The following is an 8,826-nucleotide window of genomic DNA, read 5'->3' as shown; positions in this document are numbered from 1 at the left end:
GAAGATTTTTGTCTTCAGTGAGGGAAGTTTCTTGGAGAAAGGAGACTACCCACCAAAAGAGAGGTCTAGCGGAGTTCCTGTCTGACATAGGAGTTCACGCAGAAGCTCATCCAAGTGCCAGAATGGAGAAAGAAGAGGACATCTACTTTTCTGCACAGGTACTGTGGAAAGGCCCAGTCGAGGAGGGGTCCCTGCTCCAGGGAGCAGACTGTCTGGGAGAGAAGGTTGATTCTGCTGAAAGAGAATTGCCAGGTTCTTATGGCCTGGATTGTCTACTGTTGGAAACAGGATACTGGGCTTGATGGACCCTTGGTCTGACCCTGGATGGCATGTTCTTATGTTCTTATATTTTTGTGCTTTTTGTGGCTTGCTTGCAGAGTGGCTTATTATTCACTAGTGTACCAATATTTTGGAATTTGTGTTGCCCATTTTTAGTATCAGTAAAAAAAAACCTTTTTGTTCTTTGAACAACAATCTTGGAGTGCGAGTGGCATTTTTGATATTAAGTGGACAAATGCGTGGAGGAGCCCCCCCTGTAAGAGGAAACTCTTAAAGGTATTGAAAAGGACATCTTTCCCTCCCTGTCTGGGAACCCCTGGCAAGTCATGTGGCATGCTTTGGTCTGTGAGCCTCTGTTACCAAGAGCTTAACAGGACGGGAACTTCATCTATATCACCTGCAGTGCATGGTGTGGAGCACCAGAATTCACACAATTGCAATGTTGCTTGCCTCTAACAATTTACAGTACAGCTTTAAGCACACAGAGATTAAGTGACATGCTCAAGCTCACACAGTAAATGAAGATTATGGGAATGGCATTTGGGTCTCCATCCCTATACTATCAGCACCAGTCTGCCATTCATTTTTAATCACTGAAGCCTCTATGTAGTGATAATGGTGGCAAATTAAGTAGTTGATGATGCTTATGGCCTGAATCAGTTACGTTTGGCCAGCTCTGGTTGTACTTGTCTTTAAAACCTGTTCCCAACAGAGCAGAAATAAGATCCTTTCTTCCAACCTTGTGAGTGGCATGGGAACTTACCCGTTGAGATCATGACTGGAATAAGAGGGGCCTTGTGGTATATTAACAGCAGTTCATTATTAAACAACACAAACCTGCATGTTAATTTATTTCTGATAAAATTCAAAGTGTAACAAGGCTTTGAGCCAAAGCCATAGCGTATTTCAACAGCAGAAAAGAGGAACTGCAGCCCCTGCTTCTGTTGCACAAACCAAACCGAATGTTTCTGAGACTCTGCGACAGTCAGCCTGTCATAGGACACTGTGGGTTTTTTTTTTTTTTTGCATCAACGCAAATGTACAACTTCCATGTCCCACTCCCCCCCTCCCTTTTTTTTTTTAATATAGTGCCTAAATATTCTTATGTGAGTAAAGCAGGTTCAGAAGCATACATTAGCAGGGAAATTTTCACAAGGGTCCTGGCCCATGCTCTTCTCCCAGATTCTCAGCTCAGAAGAACAGAGCCAGAACGTTGGCCCTGGCCAGTTTTCCAGGAATGACTCATTATGGTCTGGCTTCAAAACAAATTATTTATTTTTAATTTTTATATACTGACATTCTTGTATAATACACAAATCGTACCGGTTTACATTAAAACAGAAGATGCAGGCAAAATGTTTCCTTTGTCTAATACATTGAACATTTATAACAAGGAAATTGTTAACAAGGTATAAAAACTAAGAAAAACATGGAGAAAGATAAAACAAAAGAGGGAGAAACACAGAAGTTTAAAAACGAAAAGGAGGCACAATGGGTTACACAAATGGGTGCATCAAGGCTGGCCAAGAATGATGTCTTGTATAATGCTCTTCCCTCCTGCTCTTACACGATTGTTGTCACTACAGTGGCCCTAAGGAAAAGAAGAAATATGATTAAGAGAGATTTCTGATGAATCTATACCTATACATGCTGTACACAAATATGAACAGAGAACTGCAGAACATTAGGAAAAATATTTTGATTCAGTTCATTTGGCTCAGTGATTTGTTTCTTTTGGTCAGGGCCAAAAAATTCTTTTTTTTTTTTTTTTGTTGTTTTATTTGGTCATTTATTTCCCATTAAAGTAAATAGGGAAAGCAATGCATGGTATCTTGTAGGCATCAGCACTCCAAGGCATTATGCGAGAAGCAAAGCAGCACCAACAGTGGCAACACCCCAAGGTTCTAAAAAAGGGGCAAAGGGCACAAAACAATGACATTTATTTTATTTTATTTTTATATACTGACATTCGATCTGAGACATCACATCGGTTTACATTCAGGTAAGGAGGGGTAAGGGGCAACAACAGTGGCATGAGCACCCCAAGGCACCCTAAGAGTGACAATGCTGCATCCACAGTGGCAAGAACAGCTCATAGTTTTAAATGAGTGGCAAAGGACACCAACAAAAGTGGCATGAAAACCTGAAAGCACCATGGAGAGGGAGGTGAGAGGAGCCTGGCTATAATGTGTCACCATAGGGATCATTAAGGTTGATTTGACTGATCGAGTGGATATCCCCTCCCTTCCTCACCACTCCATGCTTGTCCTTCTAGAAGCTGGACACTAGGTCAAAGAGGATGACCTTCTCCAACAGAAGAAGTACCTTTCTTATGTCAGGGTTAGATGAGTAGCCGCTAGAACCTCCAAAGCACTACAAGCATGACACATCATCACAAACAGGGACTTGCGGCCATAGAAAATTCTGGAGGAGGACTGCAGTTATCTTTATGTGAAAATCAAACCTCAGATCAGCCTTTAGAGCAAAAGACCAATTAAAACATGTAAAAGCTGGAAGATGGTGACCTTAGTATCCATGGGCAGGAAGAGGCCAGTGGAAATCTCTTTAGGAGATCTGTAGCATTCCTGATGTCGTTTCCCTACCTCACTAATGAGGGAAGGGGCTGGGGAAGGCAGGGTTGGAGACTGACTTCCCCTTTGCTGTGTCTGTGCTGAGGTAAAAAAAAAAATTCCCAGTGTGCCAAGACAGTCAGCCCTAATTCCCCTCCTGTATGGTGGGTGAAGGAAAAGTGACATAAAAAAGACTGCAGCCTTGATGTCACTTGGGTACCTAAATCCTTTGGATTGAGGGCCAAACCTTGGATGGTGTTAGTGGATCTTGGCTCACAGGGATCAGGCCTTCTCATAGTTGATTTGCCTGGGAATGCAACCTAAAACAGGTGTTATAATCCATCGAAGGCTAAATACCCGATAAGACCAATAGTCAGCAAGTGCTGTAAGGAAATTTGAAAAGATGACTGACGAAAGAGTTCCAAAGGGCATGAAGCTATTAAAGGTAACATTAAGCTGAGAGGATTCAAATTAACGGTATGGTTGGTCAGTTCGGGGTGATAGATCATCAATGTCTGTTTCATGTGTAATCAATCTTGTCACCCAAGGCACTAAGTAAACAGGCAAAGCAGTAGGGGTGGGAGCAAAATATTGCAATGCACTAAAAGAGGGGTAAAGCAGAAGGAGCACTGGCATTAAAACCCCAAGTCATAGGTCCACAGCAAAGCAGCAAAAACACGGGTATCAATAAAAGGGAACACAGTGGTAACAGCATTCCCAGGAACTGAGAGAGGAGTAAGGCAGCAAGCACAGTAGCGTCAAAACCCCAAGGCCTAAAGTGAGAGGAAAGGCAACAATCACAGTGGCATCAAAACTCTGAGGCATTATGAGAGGGGCAAAACCCTTCACTTGATGCTAGAAAATCCCCAAATGTATGTGCATTAATGCAAGAAAAACTAGTAAACTCCCACCATTTAACCACTCAGTACTTAGCTGTGATACTTGCATGTGTAGATCAGCCAAACTCAGTCACCAAGCTCAGAAACAAACTTCTCCTGCGTTCATCAGCGTTGTACATAACAGTTCACAGATGTCAATAACACAAACCAATATTGTCCACGTTTCACAAAGTTGTTTCAGGGCACAAAAATGTAAAAACATTGTGGATACGCAAATATAATGGCAAACCCAGTCTGCTAAAACTCAATAGTGAATGTTAGAAGCACCAATCTGGAGAAACGCCATTTAAAACCCTTATGTGGGCACTAAGAAATCATATTTAGACTGTCGCTGTCATAAACTTCCATCTAATCATAAAAGATTATATCAGTCAATACAGAAATTCAAACCTCGAGGATGTAAAGTCTGAAGACCACAGATCCATCTTTGTTCCTTCAAAATCAATAAACAATCGAGGTGGCCTCTATGTAGATCCCTGTGCAAAGCATATAACAATGTAAATCTGAAAAGAGATGTTAACAATGTAAACAATGGTCAACTGAAGGAGCTTCCATTCTGCAATTTTTTAAGCAACTCTAATGTTCAGGAAGACGTTTTCACAATGTTCTGGTGGTCTTGCCTACATACAGTAATTGGCACAGACAAATCAGCATGTACACAACATAAGTAGACTGGCCATTAGAAGAATGATCCCAGGAAACAACACGGAAGCCGATCCAACGTAGCAAGAATTCAACCAAGACTAAAGTAGTTCGGTGTAGAAAGTATATTTATTGATTAAAAGATGAAACACAATTACCCAACTCAGGCAGAGTTTCGCCAGTACAAAGAGAGCTGCTTCAGGGGCTCTGTTCATGCAGAAAATACAAAAAAGATGAAGTCCATACAGATCAGTTTTTTTTTACAAAGGTTCTTGACACTGTGTCCCAAAACCTTTGGAAAAAGAATAAATATACTTTCTACACCAATCTACTTTTGTCTTGGTTGCATTAGAAGAATGATGCAGCATATGTCCAAAGACAGTAACACTTGAGGACGTGTTGCTCGAAAACCAGAACTGCAGCAGAAGTCATGTCAATGCATCGATTGCTTATTGCACACCCACCATGTGCTCTGGCTTCATGAATACATCGTCAAGGATAGTTTTACCATTTAAGATGGCAGGATACAATAAAGGCTGAGGCAGCTCTCTGGCAATGTTCCTGCTTACAACAGAAGTGTTGTTGGTCATTATTGCAGGACCACTGTACAAATGGAAGTTCTGAGTAAAGAGACCCCTGCTTCATAGCAAGAGCAAAGGGATGAAAGAAATTCTATGCAGAGATCACAGTAAGAACATGTTGCAGGTAGAGTTGGAATTCTTGTATAATTAAGGACCTTAGTTTTCAGTTTTTATTTTATTTTGCATGGGAATTTCAATGTTATAACAAAGCAAATTCAGAGGAAAAAAAAGACTTTGAAAAAAGTCAGTTTTCCACTGATTTCCTTTTGTTCTAACACTGAGAAATTTCCAGGCAAAATAAAAACTGAAAATGAGAGTCCCTGTATATAAATAGCTGTCTGTTACCATTAGCTCCCTGTTGCCGTAGACCCCTCTGGGTACAGTCTATGCACCATTTGCTAGGGTTTACAGCACTGCCACACTCAACAAATCAGCTTAGAGAAGGGTTAGGGTGGCAGTGGAAGGCATTGAAACGAACTGAGCTCACCGTAGTTCAGCAGGGCAATGTGAAAGTTATAAACGGAGGCCAAGAAATGAAACTTCTCTGCGATAGATACAGCAGATAGGCATCCAGCAAAACGGTTAATCAAAATAGAGGGCAGACCAACACAAAGTCATCACCACTGTGCTGAGACTAATTCCCCAGCTACTTTGCTGGAAGGCTGTTCAGATTAAAACCATGGAATCCCCTACATTGGTACCACATTGTGAGGAGCGCACCTGGTGAAATTCAACATCTTCACATATGAGAAGATCAAAAGGGAGATTTATCTTGCCACTTGCTAGTTTGATCCATGACCGTCATCTCGTATGAAATCCCTTGCAGCTGACATTGGTGCATAGTCATTATTACTAATTCAATAGATTCCCCCTTTTGCTTTCTAATTTACATCACATTCTGAAGGAGGAATAAACTTTGGATAGTTTTGAAAACGCCTCCTCTGTTGTGCCCACCATTGTGAAAAAAGTAAAACAAGGGCATGCTGTGATGATTGTTCTCAGGAATTTGTGCTAATGCCACAGTTATACATCCAGAAGACAATTTTTATAGTCGTTTATCTGGATAAATTGGAATGTACCTAGGTAAAAACAGGCTGGCTACAAATTGTCCCCTTAGTCAAAGCGGCTAAAAAGTATTTATGCAGCTCACAGCTCATGTACTTTTAGCCACATTAAAAGAGGGGCATTCCCTGGGACATGTTTAGGTTGGGGGGAGCAAAGTACATTCACAGGACAGCATTTTCAAATCTGCACATCTACTTTCCCCCTATTCCTCCATCTTCTCAAAAAAAAAAAAAAGAGAAGCAAAGTCAGCAAGGGTGCTTATAAACTAATTCTCAAAGGAAAATACTCAGGTATAGTTTCTCATTGCCTACCAGGTCCACAGGTGCACACGTTCCTGTGGCCTTTGCTCCAAGACAGCCTACTGAAAGTTGACCCACAAATGTCTGTCTGGCCGATGCAATAAAAACGCACAGTAAAATGGGCGCTCCTATTGAGTGCCCGTTTTACTAATGCATGCACAACCCTCCCCCCCTCCTCCACCCGGGCATGCGATGCTATATTTTAATGAGCTGCCGCGTTAAAAAGGACGCGCCACGGAAAACCGTACGGCCCTAGTGCTCAAAAGCATCGGGTGGCACAGGGAAGCTGTGGCTGGGTGCGCGTTAGGGAAAATACGAGCGTCTGGTTTCTTTGCCTCGCAAAAGAAAGGCTGGCACATTTTCATTGATCAAGCAGGGAGCTAAAATACCACCGATTTTCTGTTTTCCAGATCTTCCTTAAAATATTTTTTTTGCTTACTCCAGAAACTACCCAGAGTCTGCAATCTGAAGTCTTTTAAGGTCCAAACTCAGATTTTAGTTTTGCAAGGAGAAGGAAGCAGAAAATTGCTGCTCAGCTAAAGGGGCCTTGACTTGCGGTATGACTTAATGCCAGCTCGGGGCCTGGTATTACATTTGTCACATTAACAAGGGTGCATTAGCCAAGTGATATCCTCATCTGCATGGCATTTACATGTGATGAGCGCTATTAGCTATGCGCGAGTTTGGACCCGCGTTTTGGCTTATCCCCTTATTGCATCGGGTGTTAGCCTAGCGCGTCCAATCACTCGTTAAGCTGTGCGCTGGGCTGAGCGCACTTCATTGCATGGGCCTGCGAGTGCAGTATAAAGAGCTGAAGAGTCACCTCTGAAGAAGCGGCTTTCAGAAACAGGGGCTCACACTCACAGCCTTGCAACAGACAAGTCCGCACGTCAAGTGCTGGGTTCCAAAACTGAACAATACACTTTAATAAAAACCAAGTAAAGCAATACAACAGTAGGAAAAAGTACCGGCAGAACAGATCTTCACATGAAAACCCACCTTAAGCAGTCAGTAGAGAAAAATCACCAGAAGTCAATTTCTCAAGCTGCTTGAGTATCAAGTGCAAGAGTTTGACTCTCCTGTGCCTCCCGTGAGCTCTCTCTCTCTCCCTTAGGACCCCTCTTGAAATCCTCATCTCCCATAGACAACTGGTATCACAATAGCTGACTGCTTGCTCTCGGCCTCCTCCTCCTCTCTTTGAGCTCTACTCTCGCTGGAAACTCCCCTTGCTGAAAAGTCATACATTGTAAACCTATGATCACAGCCTGGTGGACTTTACACAGGGATTTTCTACCGCTTTCCACTTTTGACTCAATTGAAAATGACCTCATGCCTATCGGCAGGGCCATCAGAAGGAGGAGGTGAGATGGGCAGTAACCCGGGGCGCCAGGGAAGAGGGAGGTGCCAGCACATCCCCAGTATACCCCCCACCACTCAGATGGCACTGGAATTTGTTACACCAGAGCATTTTTTGCTGTAATGACAGCAGTGGATGCCCCCCCCCCCCCCCCCAAGCCATGATATCAGCAAAGGGGAACCCTCCTCCAACTGCCCAGGGCATAGTTTAGCCCTCCAGTGGTCCAGCTTATTGGATCAAGGTCATTTTCCATAGGATGGGTGCCAGGTGCATGCTCCACCTTCCACCCTTCTCCCCCACCTCAAGTTTGGACCCAATCGGTTCTTATATAATTTTCACTCAAATTATCATTTCTCTGGACAGATGGATGAATTGAACCAGCTCCTGAATGTTTTTACCAACTCTTAAAAGTGCTAAAAAATGTATAAATTAGCACAGTATTGTTGCAAACAAACAAACATAAAAAAAAAAAGACAGCCATCCTTTAAATAAAATAAACAGAGGGAGGAACAGAATCAACAAATGGGCAAGGTCTGAAGGCCCTAGCTAATAGCCAGGACTGTCAAAGTGAGTGCACTGAAGGAAAACCTTAGTTGGAATAGTATCAGAGGGAAGGAAGCTTGTGCCCAGTTAGGGAGTTTTGCCTGGGGAAGGAGGTTACTGATACTGTGTGAGAGAGGAAGGGATTCACTTGCACGTCTGCATTATCCACACACAGGGACAACAATAGTAAAAGTAGAACAGGGTCAAATAAAAGCCAGTGGGAGACTCGGGGGTATAGACATGGCCACTTCTTTCCATTGACACGCTCAGAAAAGCCCGAAATTCAGGTACCAGCTGCTTTTTATGTTTATTGGTCGCTCCTGCTGAATGTATGTGGGTCTTCTCACGGGCATTTTTATATATATATATTTTGTTTTTTTCCTCTTTCTCTCTGCTTGTCGCCCTGTACAGTCAAAGATCACTCAGCTCACCTGCAATTTGCATATCAATATGCGATGTGCCATTGGGTGTACGAACCTGTAGGAGGACCTCACCCTACAGCGTCTTGAACTCGGTCTCTGAGTCACAGTGAAAAAAAGCCAGAAGTAACACTTCTCCTTTTCCGAGGCCACTGCTTCTGGTTTCTGCTTA

At 42.9% G+C, this 8,826-nt stretch overlaps 1 long non-coding RNA gene across 2 annotated transcripts; it reads right to left on the bottom strand.

Moving 5' to 3' along the window:
* Positions 1–1,633: 1,633 nt before the first annotated feature.
* On the bottom strand, positions 1,634–8,804 carry LOC115094277. 2 transcript variants are annotated; one of them, XR_003857518.1, is made up of 3 exons: positions 8,667–8,804; positions 4,139–4,251; positions 1,634–1,870 (listed from the first exon to the last, which is right to left on the bottom strand). It is a non-coding gene; the product is annotated as an uncharacterized LOC115094277 (long non-coding RNA). The 2 variants fall into 2 exon arrangements; XR_003857519.1 differs by having other exon boundaries at positions 4,139–4,224; positions 8,667–8,802.
* Positions 8,805–8,826: the final 22 nt, after the last annotated feature.

Source organism: Rhinatrema bivittatum, chromosome 6, assembly GCF_901001135.1.
Source record: "Rhinatrema bivittatum chromosome 6, aRhiBiv1.1, whole genome shotgun sequence".
NCBI lineage: Eukaryota > Metazoa > Chordata > Amphibia > Gymnophiona > Rhinatrematidae > Rhinatrema > Rhinatrema bivittatum.
Note: the sequence above shows the minus strand (reverse complement) of the source record. Positions and strands in the feature narration are given on the sequence as shown.